The sequence below is a fragment of the Trematomus bernacchii genome, unplaced genomic scaffold, assembly GCF_902827165.1.
Source record: "Trematomus bernacchii unplaced genomic scaffold, fTreBer1.1, whole genome shotgun sequence".
NCBI lineage: Eukaryota > Metazoa > Chordata > Actinopteri > Perciformes > Nototheniidae > Trematomus > Trematomus bernacchii.
Window position 1 is genome coordinate 1,397,280 of NW_022987550.1, and position 19,384 is coordinate 1,416,663.

The 19,384-nt window shown below is 39.6% G+C and overlaps 1 protein-coding gene across 1 annotated transcript in view; it reads left to right on the forward strand.

The window, feature by feature from the left end:
• Positions 1–19,384, forward strand: part of LOC117477012 (unconventional myosin-Ic-like) — a 76,538-nt gene that overhangs the window by 6,834 nt on the left and 50,320 nt on the right.

Sequence of the window (19,384 nt, forward strand, 5' to 3'; positions counted from 1 at the left end):
GTGTCCATATTTCCCTCCTTAAAAGGTTGGTGTCCTTGAGGTTATAGTGATTTAACTTTCCTTAAATACAAACTTGTATTAAGTGTGTGTTTACCTTGTTGTTTGATACGATTTATGAGTCTGGTTTGGTTGTTAAAGAAAGGAAGTGAAACTATATTTTATGTATATTTCTGAATGAAGTTTGGTTTAACAGTCGCTCCTTTTTACGTGACCGTTAACGTGGTAATATTTTACGTGACAGTTTACGTCAGAAGTGTCTCACTGATATTTATTTGTTTATATTCACTTTATTAGCCTCGTGCTGATTGGGGTGTGCAGACTCCAACTTTAAAATCCATTTAAGTTAGGGTTGTCTTTTGTATAGACGCCAGACAGACACAGATTAGGAACACACACACACACGCACACGCACACGCACACGCACACACACACACACACGCACACGCACACGCACACGCAAGTCACTACATGCTTTTTAATGTGGGTGTGGAGCACAAGCCATCATTTGTTGGGTAGTAAATAAGGTCATGCATGTTCAGGTGTAAATAAGGCGTTGTCAACATGCCCGCACAATGTGTGTGTGCTTTATAAATGACACAGCATCTAATTGAATAAGATACAAGATGCTATGTGGATGCTGTAACTGGAAATACTGACATGTAAGGCTGCAAATAATCATTATTCCCTTTATTGATGAATCATTTTGTCTTTAAAATAGTGGAAATGTCCATTCCAGTTCTGCAAACTCCAATGTCATGTCTTAATGTCTTGTCCTGTCAGTCCAAAACCTCAAGATATTGACTTAAATATGATTTAAAACAGAGAAACGCAGCAAATGTCTGTATTTGACGGACTGGAAACAGCCATTTAAGTGCTTAAATAAGGTATCAATTGCTAGAAAAGTGCAGTTGTTGCTATGGTAACATTTATTCTCACCACTGTTTACGTTGGTGTTCTGCTGCTGTTGTTACAGAAACACTTTCTTTCTCTTTTGGTTTTTAATCTGTCACTCTTTATCCTGATAATGAGGGAGGGAGATTAATGTTAGGAGGATGCACACAGACATTTTAGAGCTTAGTCGTTGATTACCCACTGTTATGATAGTTACACTCTGTAATAATAGTCCTTTTTCCATGCAGAACATGTCAGAAAATGCTGTTTTCAGCCTCATACATTTGGAGATTCCCTGCTTTAGTGATTCAAAGTAACACAAGCTGAAGGTACACCCCTAGTTTGCACTATTATCACGTTTTCTCCACTGCAAGGACACTTTTCAGGAACTAAATCATGTGTGTCCACTGTAATGGTCACAGAGAGTACAGTATTCCTCATTCTGGGGTCAAACTACTCGAACAGCTGATCTGTTTTCCACAAGGTCACCTGGAGGTCAGGAGCTCCCCTAGCTTTCTGCAGCTGCCACTCTCTCTAACATCGATGTAAGCTCCTTTAAAATGACAGCTTGTTATTGGAGATGATTGGATTTTAAGCTGTAAGTCACAAAGCCAGCATTGTTACAGCAGCAAAGTGGTCATTTTAACTCAGGGGGGTCCAAACTTTTTTCTCCGAGGGCCACATACATTAAAATATATACGAAGGGTGGTATACGGTCTTATCAGTTAAGTTATAAGTTGGCTAAATCAATCAAATGTGCGTAAATTAAGCTTCATACTTGAACATGCTTTAAGAAACACAACTAAGATTTGTTTGAAAATGTCTCCAACTTTGATTGATTGAATTTATTTGAAAAGTGGGCGCACATGAATACTGTGATATATATATATATTGTGAGATATATATTGAATTAGTACAATACATGACAAGTACAAGTTTAATTTGTGGGCCATATTTCATTATACTATTTGAATTATCTGTTTCAAAATGGGCCGTAGTTTGGACGCCTCTGTTTTAAACAAAGGTCTAATTATTTTTTTTGGAACATTTATTAGAACAAGTTATTCGACAGTGAGTCTCACACAACATGGTACAGATACAATATCATACTGTTATATACAAATATATATATATATATGTAATATAATCAAACAGTACAATATACAATAGTAATTATCAACAAAGTATCAGTGAGGGGATTTATTTCCACTTTAATGACCTTATAGTTTGATCCTGTAATATCCAGAGATGGCAAAAGTACACACATCCTTTACTCGAGTAGAAGTACAGATACTCGTGTTTAAAAGTACTGACTAAACTTCTTTACTCAAGTCAAAGTAAAGAGGGCTTTGAAATGTACTTCAGTAAAAAGTACCCATAACTAGCAGCTGTTTTAAAGAGTACCTGACCTCCCTTTATATTAATAGAACAATAATGTCATTGTTAGCTAATGAATGTTTCCATGCTGAACAACGGCAACATGACAACGTTTTCATTGGTCCCTCTTCTTTAGAGAAGACCAGGAAATGATGGATACACGGATCGTGTTCAAATCAATAGGCACGCAATGACTCTAAATAATAATGATCACGCCACCAAACACACATTCAAACTAAAGGAACCAGCCTGTTTGGGAAATGTGAGAAGTAGAAAGTACAGGTATTAGAGTTCAACATGTAAGAAGTAGAAAGTACAGGTATTAGAGTTCAACATGTAAGAAGTAGAAAGTACAGGTATTAGAGTTCAACATGTAAGAAGTAGAAAGTACAGGTATTTGTGTTCAACATGTAAGAAGTAGAAAGTACAGGTATTTGGGTTCAACATGTAAGAAGTAGAAAGTACAGGTATTTGTGTTCAACATGTAAGAAGTAGAAAGTACAGGTATTTGTGTTCAACATGTAAGAAGTAGAAAGTACAGGTATTTGAGTTCAAAATGTAAGAAGTCGTCAGAAAAATAAGTAGTGGAGTAAAGTACTGATACCAAAGCATAAGAAATATAAAACATAGAGAGTCCAATTAGAGGCTTACAATATATTCACTTTGCCAAATACCTTCCAACAGGTGACCATTTCTCTGAATGCACCTCCATCTTGAATTGTTATATTTCCATACAGTTTACAACCTTCAGTCTTACGGTGCGTCCACACGGCAGCGTCGCGTTGAAGCTTGCCGGTGGGCGTGTCTGGCGTGCGACCAACAACCACATTAATCTCCCGCCCCGGACACACAAGCACGCGGTTTGATTGGCTAGCGCTTGTACTGGCATATGATTTGATTGGCTGGTGCTTCCGTAGACGCTTGAAAAGTTGAACTTTTCTCAACTTTCGAAGTGAGCAACGGAGGAGGCAAAGCGACGGAACCACAATGCAGTTCGGCAAAGCGTGACGTCGCCCCATTCAAAGTGAATGGGAAGCGTCTCCGTTGAAGCACGTGACGCTGCCGTGTGGACGTACCGTTAGTGTCATTGGTCCAAAGTAATGAGGTTTAAGCCAGTTTATAGTAATCATTTAATGGGCTATTAATACCAAAGCACTGAGCATAATACATCTTGTCTTTTCCAATTCCCCTTAAAGGTACATTCCCTAAAATCAACCTTTGTGGTTCATATAATACGTTTAGTTTAACTCCAAGACTAGTTTCATTTTTAACAATGCATTGTATTTGCATAGTGAACTTGGCACAGAACCTAAATCAATGTGCTTTAGTCAATACATGTTTCCAAAGCGGTCTCTTAGAGTTTCCATTGGACTGATGTGGTGCAGATGCTCTAAAGCAGATTGTTCCCTCGCTGCTTTGCTTCAAGCTTTTTTTAAATCTCCATGGGCTGGGTTTCTGGTAGTATTTCTGGTTTGTGGTGACAGTGGTGTTGGGAGCTACATTGAGCTTTTACCCCCAAGATGTCAACTGGTTTTGCAGAGTTAGGCTTTTTCTCATTGGCTCTGGATGTAAGCAAAGACACATGGGTTTTAAAATGAGTTTATGTGTACTGTATGTGAGAAAAACTGAGTCAAAATGGACTGAATGTGAAATTATGCTCACCGGAAGAGTGCTTTTATTTTGAAGTCAGTACTTGGTGGCTTTTATTTTGAAGTCAGTACTTGTTGGCTTTTATTTTGAAGTCTGTTCTTTGTCGCTTTTATTTTTACGTCAGTTCTTGGTGGCTTTTATTTTGAAGTCAGCTCTCGGTGGCTTTTATTTTGAAGTCAGTACTTGGTGGCTTTTATTTTGAAGTCAGTACTTGTTGGCTTTTATTTTGAAGTCTGTTCTTGGTGGCTTTTATTTTGAAGTCAGCTCTCGGTTGCTTTTATTTTGAAGTCAGTTCTTGGTGGCTTTTATTTTGAAGTCTGTTCTTTGTCGCTTTTATTTTGAAGTCAGTACTTGGTGGCTTTTATTTTGAAGTCGGTACTCGGTGGCTTTTATTTTGAAGTCAGTACTTGGTGGCTTTTATTTTGAAGTCGGTACTCGGTGGCTTTTATTTTGAAGTCAGTACTTGGTGGCTTTTATTTGGAAGTCAGTACTTGGTGGCTTTTATTTTGAAGTCAGTACTTGGTGGCTTTTATTTTGAAGTCAGTACTTGGTGGCTTTTATTTTGAAGTCAGTCCTTGGTGGCTTTTATTTGGAAGTCAGTACTTGGTGGCTTTTATTTTGAAGTCGGTACTCGTGGCTTTTATTTTGAAGTCAGTACTTGGTGGCTTTTATTTTGAAGTCAGTACTTGGTGGCTTTTATTTTGAAGTCAGTACTTGGTGACTTTTATTCTGTAGTAAGTTCTTGGTCACTTTAATTTAAAGGTCGGTTCTTGGTTCCTTTTATTTTGAAGTCAGTACTTCCACAGTAAAGTAAAAGCATTTACCCAAAAACAACATTCAGGCTGGTTCGTTTGACACCTTTCTCCACATCAAAGTCTTCATCCATCACCAATATCTACCTCATACCATCAAATCTGTTCTTGGCGCTTCACTTTTTTTGGTTCTCCCCTCATTTGCCCCCATTTTCACTTTATCTAAACAACTCCTAAGGGTTCACAGATTAAGGAGATTCATTGGTTGTGACTTCACCCCCATTGTTATGGCAGTTAGTACATTCCTTCACGGCAGATTCCTTATCTTTCCAAATCCATATTTCAAGAAGTACACATCTGTTTTAGCAGTTACACACATTATAGGGACATTGAATGTGCTTTTGGACCCAGAGAAACTCTTCAAATGGACATTCGACTCTCTGTTTTCTGGATAAAGCGCCTGCTGTTGACAGGGTGAAGGTTTTATTGGTAATTTAGTATGATGTGGGTCCTGGGAGGAATTTGTAGGAAACACCTGATGGCTTTTTTCCAGACCTTCACCATCACCTCTACAACAGGAAACACTCCCAGCATGCATGTGCACTCACACATGTACTTGAACGGTGTTGTAGGAAATGCTCAGCGAGGGGGATTTATTTCCACTTTAATGACCTGTTAGTGTGATCCTGTCATAGCAAATGTGTAAACTATAAAAAAAGGCATGGTTGCTAAAGATCCAGCTGTCGTTCTGGACGGTGTTTACACTGCTAACAGATGAGAGGAATGGGCAAAACATGATGTGTTGGCACCAGCATGGTTTCAAAGAGCTGGGAAACGAGTCAGTGGATCATGACCTTGCAGGTTGGACCGGTGGTGACATTGGCAGCCATTGGAGAATTTGGAAACCAATGATTTTACTTCTGTTGTCATCAATTTGAGCCTCTTTTTTTAACATAGAAGACAGGATAGACGGCTAATCTTGGACACCAACATACAAGTCTTTCAAATATCAGCTGCATTGTTGAATTCTGAATGAGTGTTGGTGCGTCTGTTTTAGAGGCAAAGCAAATAAAGCCGTTTGACTAACATCACAAACAAATCAAATCAAACAATCAGGTGAATCCAAACAGGGACATTTGTGAACTCTTGGGGGACCACAACCATTTGCTGACTTAATTTCCAATTAGTTTAAACTGTCCCTTTAAAGGTGTCTATGTTTATAACTTGTTTAAATGTTAATGTAACGTAAATAAGCGTTACCCAAAGGTGTTGAAATGGCCGGTAAAATTGATGAATTAATGACACAATTTGAATGGGATCCACTCAAGGGGAGTCTCCCTGATTAAACGTTATTGAAAATGGATGAAAGCGAAGGATGAAAGGAATATAAAAAAGGTTAGAAAAGTGTCAAAATAACTATCATTTCACGGGAAGACTAGTGTTAGAGGAATGTGAGAATCTGGTGAGGGATATTTCCAAATATCTGGAACAAACTCCCAGAAACCTGCAGGTCCGCTGCAACTCCAGGCTGAAGAGGCTGCTTGTTGCCGCTGCTTTTAATTGAACTATTCACATCTCACACTGCACTGTAACTATTATTCATGTACCTGTTATTCATGTTTTATTATCTTATAATATGCTCTTAATGTCTTTCATTGTTGTAAAGCACTTTGAATTGCCTTGTGTTGAAAAGTGATGTATGAATGAACGTGCCTTGCCTAAAGTCAAGTAAAGGGTTAAAGAGCAGCTCCTAAAGCTTGACATGCCTAGTTTGATTCCTGGCGTCTGTGACTCCTGAACGAACCAAAGCATGAAGATACGGTCCTGGCTTTAGGACACGTTGCTCTGATAACATTCGGCTCAGATATAACTCTAGACTCAGCCGGGAATATAACTGATAAGCTTCAAGAGCAGCAGCAGTTCAGAGTGGATTCCTTCGTGGCCTTTGGACTGGTTTCCTAAGACTTGAGAGGGTGAAATCTGATTTATTGCCCGATGGCTACGTTTTGAAATGTGGTCGCTTGTCTTCACCTAGATTGTTTTACAGGGTTGTTAATGTGATCAAATTAAACAAAAACACTCTGCTATATAACATGTGCAATATTATAATTTTTATTATTAATAATGTTCGATAAATAACGCGCAATTACGCAACTACCACTACGGTTTTTGCACTAGTAAATACTGCTAATATTCACATTAACTATGTGACCGTCTATGTTTCCTGTAGTTATTTAATTAACACACACACACACACACACACACACACACACACACACACACACACACACACACACTCCATTGTACAGTTTTTTACTTTCACTATGTGACCGTGTATGTTTCCTGTAGATATTGAATTGCTCTTTTTACTGCACTGTTAGTGTACAGTTTTATTATCGTGCTGCTGTGTTTATTTGTATTCTTGTAACTCGGGCACAACAAGTATTATCTTATCTTAAAGCCCCTTGGTTTTCCCCATCATTTAGGTCTGTAAATGGTCAGAAAATAGAGAAAGTGACCCTCCTAGTTTCTTTAACTCCAACGTGATGTCTTTAAAAGTCTGTTTTGACCTTTCAAGTCCCAAGAATACTCACTTTAATATACAACAGTAAAGCAGGACATCCTTAGCTATAGTTGAGGTGAATCTCCATCTAGGTGGGATGGAGAACAAAAGCGTCAGACCAATGTCTCCAAACTCATATATTCTACCTGATCTGGTCATATGTTTGGAATTGGAGGGTGTTTAGATGATGACTGAGAAACAGGTCCCTTAATATTTGGCATAAGGGGCGGGCGCTAATTAACAAACAGTTTAGCCTATAAATGATCCAAGAATTGTGTAAAAATACCATCATAGTTTATCAGAATCAACACGTCTTTGGATGTCTTCTTTTGTCAGTAAGAAAAACCTAGAGAAAAACCTAAAAGAAAAAGAAAAGCCTACAAGAGGATGACATATGAATCAAGAACAATGTGTGAAATTCCATCTTTTTGGTCCGTTAATTGTCAGAAAATAGAGAAAATGACCCTCCTAGTTTATCAGAATCAACACGTCTTTGGATGTCTTCTTTTGTCAGTAAGAAAAACCTAGAAAACCATAAACCGTCCATATTCAAGAGACTTCACACAGCATTTTGGATTATACATTCCTTTGATTATTCATTGATTATCAGAATAAAAGCACTTTTTCTATCCGTTAGTCGACTGATCATTGCAGCTTGTTAGAAACGGGAGTGAGAGTGAATCAAAGATCAGTTTAAAGTGGACCTATCATGCTATATTATAATAATATAGTGTAGGACCATACCTATATAAGGCATATTTATACTTATTTTTTTTCAAAATACCAAACAGATCATGCATTTTAGCCATGCCTCATTTTGCTCAATTTGAAAAATGTTAGCTCTGTTTTAGCAAGGGCTGATTCTGTGAGAACAGCACCATCTACAGGCCTGGCATATGTACTACAGCGTCTCCAGCGCTTTCGAACGGCAATGGCCGTGGCTGTCTCCTCCTGATTGGTGGAGTTGGCCCAATAGCCGTAGCGCCACCGTCCTGACGTCAGGACAGTGTTCAAATCTGGATCAGTTTTGATCAGATCCGTTGCAGCCCCTTTTTTAGAGATTTGGGTATGGAGGAAAATAGAGAGGGTTGTGTTTTCTGACACTTGGTGAGTTCCCTGGAACACCGGGGACACATATTCATGTAGAAAAGACGTACACAAGTGCATTTTGCATGATAGGTCCCCTTTAAGTGATGATTCATTGATAATGTTGGTGGTATGAGTCAGACTCTGTGATGGGAAAGCTTATTGATCTTTATCAGACAATAGACACTAAGATGCAGATGTTTAGTGCCTTATTTGTTTGGTTGAAATGTTATCAAAGCTTTGAAATGATGAGAATGAGTGGAAGAATTGATGCTATCGATTCGCCCGTTGATGTGTAAGTGGCAGAAGCAGTTGAACAGCTATTGGGAGAGAAATACATTTAAGATAAGAGGTACTTTATTGATGTTTACTGTAAGTTGCTATGAACAATAACAACAACAAAACAAGTCGTTGTACATGAGTAGAAATTAAAGAGTAAACAATACTAGAATTGAAACATCTCGGAGTTGAAGAGTAAAGCTTAAAGGTCAGTAAAAACCAAACACCAAAATAAGCGTTGATATGCAGGTGTTTAGCTCCATGATACCCCGCTGAATTATTAAATAAAATTAGATGCATGGTTAGCGGTAGCGGTAGCATTTGTATTAGAGCGCTTTCAACCATTTGAGCACACGTTTTTTTTTTATCAGATTTGTAGTTTTTGTTATATAAATGTAGCTAAAGCCAATCCTCATATTCTGTAGATACTGAATAGTAACATTTGGTTAAAGGTCAGTGTTTGAACATACTTTGAACTTCCATATTCCTCTCAAGAACTGAGTGTTTCTTTCCATGTCTGCTGAACCACTTTGTGTGTGTGTGTGTGTGTGTGTGTGTGTGTGTGTGTGTGTGTGTGTGTGTGTGTGTGTGTGTGTGTGTGTGTGTGTGTGTGTGTGTGTGTGTGTGTGTGTGTGTGTGTGTGTGTGTGTGTGTGTGTGTGTGTGTGTGTGTGTGTGTGTGTGTGTGTGTGTGTGTGTGTGTGTGTGTGTTGTGTGTGTGTGTGTGTGTGTGTGTGTGTGTGTGTGTGTGTGTGTGTGTGTGTGTGTGTGTGTGTGTGTGTGTGTGTGTGTGTGTGTGTGTGTGTGTGTGTGTGTGTGTGTGTGTGTGTGTGTGTGTGTGTGTGTGGTTTTTCCATGTGAGCTTTTCTTTTTCCCACATCCCCAAAGCTTCAGTCCAGCGAGCCCCGCCCTGCAGGGAATAAGCCTTTTGAGCTCTGTTCCTCTTCAGTGTTTCAGCTTTGTGGGAATACCCTGGAAAATGACTCAAAATCAACTCCAGCTTCACTGCCCTTTTTTGTACATGTGCTTTCACTCCTTATGATACTTTAATGATTATGACAAAGGCGATAAAACAGCTTTGATATAACTGTTTTTAATTCAAGTACCTTTGGCTTTGTTATACTTTTTTGGATGTTGGCATTTTTATCGCTTAAATAAAAGTGACCAACAACTGACTTCAGAATAAAAGCCTCCAAGGACTGACTTCAGAATAAAAGCCTCCAAGGACTGACTTCAAAATAAAAGCCACCACGGACTGACTTCAGAATAAAAGCCTCCAAGGACTGACTTCAGAATAAAAGCCTCCAAGGACTGACTTCAGAATAAAAGCCTCCAAGGACTGACTTCAGAATAAAAGCCTCCAAGGACTGACTTCAGAATAAAAGCCTCCAAGGACTGACTTCAAAATAAAAGCCTCCAAGGACTGACTTCAGAATAAAAGCCTCCAAGGACTGACTTCAAAATAAAAGCCTCCAAGGACTGACTTCAAAATAAATGCCTCCAAGGACTGACTTCAGAATAAAAGCCTCCAAGGACTGACTTCAAAATAAAAGCCTCCAAGGACTGACTTCTTCAGAGTAAAAGCCTCCAAGGACTGACTTCTTCAGAGTAAAAGCCTCCAAGGACTGACTTCAAAATAAAAGCCTCCAAGGACTGACTTCAGAATAAAAGCCTCCAAGGACTGACTTCAAAATAAAAGCCTCCAAGGACTGACTTCTTCAGAGTAAAAGCCTCCAAGGACTGACTTCAAAATAAAAGCCTCCAAGGACTGACTTCAGAATAAAAGAAGCCTTCAGAGTGAACGCAGTTTTCAACGGAAAACAATCTACAACTATTTTGAAAATCTATTTAATGTCAAAGTCATTTTTCATACAAAAATATCTTTAAATAAATCCTACTTCCCTCTCAAATATGTAGATGTCCTGCTTTTTCTCCGTTGTATATCATATCAAAGTGAATATTTCGTTTTTTTGCATCCCCAAACAAGATATTTAAACACCACCTTGGACTGTGAGAAACTGGCACTTTCTATTATGTTCTGACACTTTGAATGATTGTAGACGTGAATGAAAATAATCATTAGTTGCAGTTGTCGTCAGCTGATTGCAGATCTGATGATTCATGTTTACGTTGCTGACTATTCCTAATCCTCAATGATGCTATACTTTCACCTTCACTGAGATGAACCAGATTAACCAGTTCACTTCTAATCCTATTTCATCCGCAGTTACACATCTAAAGGGCAAGAAGCTTATAGCGCCAGCCTTTAAACAAAAACCCATGAACAATAATAGACAATGTGTATTTGAATAAATGTGAGTGGTCACACATGGAGACAGTAGGTGGTCTACTCTAAGCAATCAAATCCACTTTCCTAACACCCACAATCTCTCAAAAATAGACCTATGAATAGGCCTGTCACGATATTCAATCTGAGTATCAAACAGAGCGTCAGACGGCAGAGACAGCTTTGTTTTTACGGAGCTCCGACGTCACGTTGTTGTTTACGTCAGGAGACATCTTGTATACGGGCGACATGTTCTCGAGATATTCATATATCTTATAAACTAGACCAGAGACACAGTACTCATACTATATCGTTCTAGAATAAAACCCTGGTGTACTAAGGGAAGTCTCTGAATAAGATACAGAGCAATTAAATAACTACAGGAAACATAGACGGTCACATAATTACGAGACGAAACAAGTGTGTGTGTTGTGTGTGTGTGTGTGTGTGTGTGTGTGAGACCATCCATCCCTGTAATCATAACAAACTGAGCTAATCCCCGTGTATCCTTCTCTACATCATAACTGTTATTAAGACCCTGCTCTTCGTGATTTTCCAGATATTCTCACAGCTGAGATCCGACACCGAAGGCAAATGTGTGTGTTTGTTGGAACAACGCTGCGTAATGGTGGTGGTGTGTTTGTGCCGGGAAATTGTAAAGCCACTCCTACTCATGCAAAATTCAATACATGGAAATATTGACCACATATATCCCTCAGCCTTTAGCTTCCCCTTTAAAGGTCCCATGACATGGCCATTTCTACTGATCATATTTGCATTGTTGAGGTATACTGGAATAGATGTATATTGTGCAATGTTCCAAACTCACATTGGTTCCTCATACAGCATCTCTGTAAAGCATGTGTATTCACTCTCTGTCCTACACGGCTTGTTGGAGCTCCTGCCCCCCCCCTCCCTGTGAGCCCAGTGTGCTCTGATTGGTCGGGACGTTGCAAGGCTCGCTGCTGCGAGGAGCGGACAGGTTTCCGGGTCGGCGATACAGCGAGAACAAGCGAAACTCATCCTGAGCACACACTAACACTCACAACCGAAGTAAACACAATAAGTGTGGCTTGATATTGAGTAAGAAAAAGGTTTATAACGCTGTGAGAATGGGTCTGCGGAGAGCATTTCTCCACCATCCCAACTCGTCTATTACCAACCAGGGAGCTCTATGCAAGTCAATGGGGACTCCCTGTTAGTTAGCCAAGGGATCCTGGTGTGTGAGGTGCTCCGCGGATTGGTCCATTTGGGCCAATCCGGTCATTTGTTGTTGATCTGGGTGTTCACACGTCACAGAACCCAGGAAGCAAACAATGGAAAAAGAGAAATGTCCAACGAGGCGTTCTGGGGCAGCATAGACAGGTCTTCTCTGTGTTAGAGTTTTACTCGCTACAGGGTGTACTTTGAGGGTTTGTGACTCTGCAGACCGTTTACATCAGGGGTGTCAAACTCAAGGCTCGGGGGCCAAATCCGGCCCGCGACTTCATTTTCTGTGGCCCCACAAGAGCTTGCAAATAATTGCAAGTCTCTTCAGTGAGAATGTCACAAAATGATTTAAAAAGAAAAGACAAATTCTGGAAAAACATTGATTGTGACATTTTGAAAAAGAGAAGTGACATTTTGAAAAAAAAATCTATTTATGAGAAAAAGGCTAATTCTAAGAAAAAGGCTAATTCTAAGAAAAAAGGCATATTTGGACAAAAAAAGTCAAATTCTGAGAAAGTCACATTTGAGATGCATTGTGGGACATGTCGTTTATGGGCAACGTGCTTCTGTAAAGTAGCATGTAACCGTATAATAAACATATTATATTATTTGCCCTAGACTTCTTCTTTCAGACGTAGTTAATTAAGAAGTTATTACCCTATCCCATAATAATCCAATGCAGAGGCAATAATGTAATATAATACATTAGTTTATATATATTCAATATTTATATATGTATTTTTATATAGTCTTAAAGTTACAACCGGCCCTTTGAGTGCAACCATAATGCTGATGTGGCCCGTGATGAAATTGAGTTTGACATCCCTGGTTTACATTAAAAACCTACATAACACACAAGGGGACGGGTAATAACCTGGAAAAGCATGACATGGGACCTTTAAATAAAAGCAATAAGCATAGCGTAAATAGCACCTTTCGTGACATAGAATTCCGCTTTAATGGCTTTCTAAGACAAATAAAACAATAGTGTGTTAAAAACAGTTATAAAAACCATTAAACAAGTTATACTAATCAAAACAAGAATTGTAAATCAAACAGTGAGTTATTCGGTGGAGAAAATGTGTATTGTTTGTATCGGGAGAGAAGACATGGGAAAGGAAAAGTTGGAAATAGATCAAATAATATGGTTCTAAAAGTTTAAATAAATCAATAAACGCAGCTCAAAATGGATTTACAAGAGAAACGAACCCATAACACAAGAACAATACTTTTAAATCAATCCTCAACGCTCTCATCTGCTCTCTAATTATTGCTTTTATCTGCAAGTATATTTAGTTGAACTTCAGTCTCCTATTTTCAGCTGACCACATATCGCTCGTTCGTGTAGTCCAAATAGGACACAGTGAGTTGTCGGCGGAGAAAGTGAGGCATGTTTGTAAAGACATGGGAAAGGACTCATGAAAGGAGGCGTGTGGCGCAGTGGGTTAGTGCACTGATCTTCGAATCAGAGGATAGCAAGTTCGAGTCCCTCTGCAGTCAGCATGTCGTCGTGTCCCTGAGACACTTCACCCCACATTGCTCCTGTGGGGATTGTCCACAGTACTGAGTATGTAAGTCGCTTTGGATAAAAGCGTCTAACAAGTAACATGTCATGTAAACGTATTGGTTTGACATGAGCATAGAAACCTGCCCTGAGCGTGACTAATAGCTGTCTTTATTATCTTCAACCTTTAGAAAGTTTAATGCACCGTTTATATTGAGAGCTTATCCGCACTGCCCTGCTTTCATTGATACGGTGCAGATTACAAGTTTTATTATAGGCATAAAAGCTGGTGGTTACTATTGTGCTTTATTTCTATACTAATGGCGCGTTTCCACTACACGGCCTCGCTCGGCCCCGCTCGGTATGGCTGGGCCTCGTTAGGACTGGCTCACTTTATGGCGCATTTCCATTACAGTTTAGGAACTGGGGTAGTATCTATAGTAACGCAGTGTAGGCGGAGCCGTGACGTCATCTTCAATGAGCACCCCAGAAAAACAACACAGCCGTTAGCTGTTAGCACTCAGAGCTCACAGCTCCTCATATCTGTTCAGAAACTAGACAAAAGTTAAACAAGTACAAACCACAGACTGCCTGTGTCATGGAGAATACAGTCGCTGCTTTATTTATGTCTGTATAGGCCGTTGTTGTGAGTGTGGACGGTCGGAGCATATACTGCGTTAGCTTAGCCAATCTCCATTTAGAAAACACGCATTTTAAAAGGTTTTTCGCCTGCCGTCTGTCTGCAGACTTGACAAAGCATTAATTCATGGTTTTTACTAACCGGTATCAGTATGTTGTTACTTCGGCATCATTTTGAAACGTGTATTACAATTAAATCACGGTCAAATATGTCCATCTTGTTGTAGTTGTAGCCCCCTTGCCAGCGATGCTCTCTCTAGTTTAGCATACTCAGCCCGACTCAGCCTCGTTGTCTCTGGCCCTAGACCCCACGATTTTATGAGGCCAGAAAAACTGTGAATTAGGACCCGCTAGCCGGTACTAGGCCAAGTGGAAACGCAACCAAAGACGGGCCGCTGACATCACAGCCCTCTTAAACCGTGCTCCGCGCTGGTGTGTGTGTGTGTGTGTGTGTGTGTGTGTGTGTGTGTGTGTGTGTGTGTGTGTGTGTGTGTGTGTGTGTGTGTGTGTGTGTGTGTGTGGTGTGTGTGTGTGTGTGTGTGTGTGTGTGTGTGTGTGTGTGTGTGGTGTGTGTGTGTGTGTGTGTTGTGTGTGTGTGTGTGTGTGTGTGTGTGTGTGTGTGTGTGTGTGTGTGTGTGTGTGTGTGTGTGTGTGTGTGTGTGTGTGTGTGTGTGTGTGTGTGTGTGTGTGTGTGTGTGTGTGTGGTGTGTGTGTGTGTGGTGTTGTGTGTGTGTGTGTGTGTGTGTGTGTGTGTGTGTGTGTGTGTGTGTGTGTGTGTGTGTGTGTGTGGCTCGATTATGGCAAAAATCATAATCTCGATTATTTGGGTCAATAATTGATATCACAATTATTAAAAACATGATTATCCATTTACTTTGAAAACATCAATTTATTGGAGAAAAAAATGTGAACAGTATGTTTTTAACAGTTGATTACCCTGAAGTCGTAATCGCAATCGCGATTAAAATACGATTAATTGAGCAGCCCTAGTGTGTGTGTTCCAAAGCCTTGACTGCAGTAACATTACAGCGTCCTTGGTTTAGAGTAGACTAAGTAAGCTTTCCTTTCTCTCTCAGTACTTTCTGTTAATCTCTAACCGTATCTTTTCCATGGAGCTTTTGATAAAGAGAGAGCAGGTGTGGCCTCGGACCTGAAGACGGAGAAAGTTTGAGATAAAAGAAAGGAGGAGTTGGTGGAGAAGGAGGAACGAAAAGTGGTGTTTAAATAACTTGAGATGTGTTGCTACAGAAACCATCAGAAAGAGTTGAGAGTATAAAAAGCTGAAGTAGGGATGCATGATTCAGAAAAAAACCCGATTTGTGATGAGAGGATTTTTGAGTCTTTTCTTAAAGGTGGGGTAGGTAAGTTTGAGAAACCAGCTCGAGTGTGCTAGAATTTGAAAATACACACCCGGAGAAAATCTGCCACTTCCTTACAGAGCCCCTCCTCCAACACACACGAACGCGCACATGACCAATGAGGGCACGAGATAAGTTTGTGCACAGATGGAAGGCTGACAGGCAGGTAGGCCATCCAGTTATTTTAGCCGGGCCGGCTCAGATGATTGGTCGTGCTTTTTACAGTACTACGGTCATTACAGCACTGTCCATGTTCTCATTTCACCACTTCATTTCAACTTTATGAACGTTTATTTGAACATTGTGCTTGCCTTAATATCTCTTGTTTGCTTCACTTTAAAATAAAAAAGACGGCGACGGCCAAAATGCCAAAACTTAAAAACTGTATATTCCACAAACCAATGGGTCACGTTGACTTTGCTATGGTTTTATTCCAGACTAATCTAAATACCTGTGGGTTTTGAAGTGACAAAACAAAACTATTGGGCTTTGAGAAACTGCAATGAAGACGTTTCCCTATTTTCTGCATTTGAATCAACAAACAATGAAAACTATTGGACAGATTAAACATAATGTCACTAATAGTTATTCATCTCTAAATGCAAAGATGACGTTACACCCTGTAATTAGCACCTTTCATAACATAGAAGGACGCTTTAATGGCTTTCCAAGACAAACAAAACAATAAGGTGTTAAAAACAGTTATTAAAACCATTAAAAAAAAGTAGAGATGTCCCGATCCGATCACGTGATCGGGGATCGGAGCCGATCACGTGATATTCAAAAGATCGGAATCGGGAGAAAAAAATCGGGAATCGGGATTTTTTTTTTTTTTTTTATAAAATATTTTTATTTTATTTAATGTTACAAAACAAAAATGACCATGTTCACGTCTTAAAGTCATCCTGAGGCCTTAGTTTTGGTTTAAAATTACACAACGTCATGTATGTGTTGCTTCTTTTGGGCTTGTTTTCATAGACCTGGTTGCTTATTTCTCTCAAATCTGGCAACAGAGTGGGCGCAGTGTCTAATAGTAGCAGTAAGCTAACGAGAGGCTACGTTCAGCTGGTGACTCAGGACAGAGAAAATGTCAGGAGTTTGGAAGTATTATAAAATTGAAAGCGAAGGCAGTGTAACAGCCAGATGCAATGTTTGCAAGGCGGAGGTTCCGCGTGGTGGAAAGATCAGAGCTACGTTCAACACGACCAATCTAATACGCCACCTGAGAAACAAACACCAACAACAACACGACGAGTACACAGCGGCCACTCAGGTAACGGCACTGAAACAACCGACACTTTCAGAGACTTTTAAAAGGAAAGAGAAACTGCCCCAGAACAGTGAAAAGGCCAAAAACATAACAGCCAAGATAGCTGAATTCATCGCGTTGGATGACCAGCCGTTATCTGTGGTGGAGAACGTGGGGTTTAAGGGACGACTTGAATGCTTTTCTCCTTTTTTTTTTCTCTTAATGCATTGCATAAAGATCGGATTGGGAAAAATCGGTATCGGCAGATTGTCAAAATCAAATGATCGGAATCGGATCGGGAGCAAAAAAAGGTGATCGGGACATCCCTAAAAAAAAGTTCTAATAATCAAATAATACCTCGATTTAAAGGTCTGCATTTTCTAAAAAGCTATATTTTTTTTATCCAAAGAACAAGAATTGCAAATCAAACGGTGAGTTGTCGGTGGAGAAAAAGTGTATTGTTTGTATCGGGAGAAAGTGGAGAAGACATGGGAAAGGAAACGTTGGAAATGGATCAAATAATATGATGTAAAAATGGATTTACAAGAGAAACAAACCCAAGAACAAGACTTTTATCTCAATCCTCAACGCTCTCACACAGGTCACACCCTGGACTAAGAAAGGCTAAGATAAGAAAACTTTATTAATCTAGGTCTCACAGCAGCAGCAGGAACAAGATAGAGCAGGCACATGAATGGGTGTAAAGGGCACATGTTTTATCACACACTCTCCCTCTTCAGCTTCCTGTGAAAACCAGGTTAATGTTCACCTGTTTTTATCTTTTCCTCCGCTGCCCTTCCCACACTTTGGGCTGTGAAACCCTCACGGTGTCTGTGAGCAGTTTCCTGGAGGTTTAAAAAGTCTTAACGTGACTTAATAATGAGACAATTCAACTTATTTTGTTGTATTCTCCCGAGTTTAAGTCGTATATTTGATCCTAAAGACATTAATGGTGCACTTTTTAGGTTGTATCAATGGTTGAAACTCCTTAATTTAATCTTCCATAAGTTAGTTTGAACCTTTTATTTCAAGAATGACGTCAGGAATGGCAAAGTTATGAATTCCCACGGCAGTTTGTTCAGACATTCAAGATCCTCAGAGGTTAAATCTGTGTTTATTTAATTCTTGCGCCACCTTAAGGTCCACATGTTTAGCTTGTAGTGAAATATCTCTTACTATAGGAGGGCTTCCTTAAGGTTCTGATATTAAAATCCACCAAGAGCCGAATCCAATGAATGTGTCTTTTAGCGAGTGAACAGTTCAAGGTTCAAGGTTCTTTATTGTCAATCTGACATAGCTACAGAGTAATTATGTAGTTGAAAATCTTATGTCACAGGCTTCTCCAACAATGCAACATAATAACATAATAACAATAAGAGCATGAGCAATACAAAAAGAATAATAGTTATAAAATAAAGTGATGATGTGGAATAGTGCAGTACGAGTCTATATACAAGTTATTGGAATGATATATATTAGATATTAGACACATTATACTGAGTAGCAGATGAATGTTTGAAGTTGTTTCAACAGTTCAATTTTTTAACAGTCTCACTGCCCGCGGGAAGAAACTGTCTCCGAATCTTCTTGTCCTTGCCAGGATGCCATGATTCGGTATTATTGTAGAAATGTATCATTAAGTCTCATTTATATATATATATATCACTGTAACTTCCTTCTCTGGTTAGATTTCCTGACAGTTTAAATTCACATCTAGCTCCTTAATATTCACTTCCTTAAAACAGACAGAAGGCTCTCTCTTCGACCATTGTTAGGATTGATATTAGGTTTGTAATTATTACCATGATATCCTTGAAGATGCAACCAGATATCTGCCAAACCAAGGACTCTTAGCCTCAGCGGTTCATCTTACTATCGAACGCTTTTTCAAGTAATTTTGTCGCGTTTGTCGGTGTTACTCAAACCTGGACCGTTGTTATTGCACCGTCAGCATTTTAAACCCCTCCAGGATCTCACAGTTGTTTCCTCATCAATGTATTTTGATCCTAAACAGCTGTGAGCCGCATACCTCCGTAACAAACGCTCAAAGCTCAATATCTAACATTCCTCAACAGCCCTGCCCAGTCCAAATATGCGTGTCTGTGTGTGTTTGTGTGATCTCCTGCATTTTTTAAACGTGTTGGGACAACCGTTGAAATTGTGTTGGGTGAGGCACTTCACTCCACAGTGGACATTCCTAAAGTCCATCTGATTTTAAAGAGCTTTTCTTATGTTCTGCTGCAGCTCAAATATGTGCTCTGTAATCCTCTGTTTTGATATTCTATAGACAACAGTTTACAGTGCAGCCATGTTTAGCGTTTTGACAACAACAGACATTGGATAGATGGATATTAGGTCAGTATAACTATAACAATAGAGCGGAATTAGTCCTAAAACCATGTGACCGTGCTGTAGTTCCTTTATAGCCCAACATTAGCCACCTTTAGCTTAGCGGTGGTGACGTGAAGTCATGTGACCGTGCTGTAGTTCCTTTATAGCCCAACATTAGCCACCTTTAGCTTAGCGGTGGTGACGTGAAGT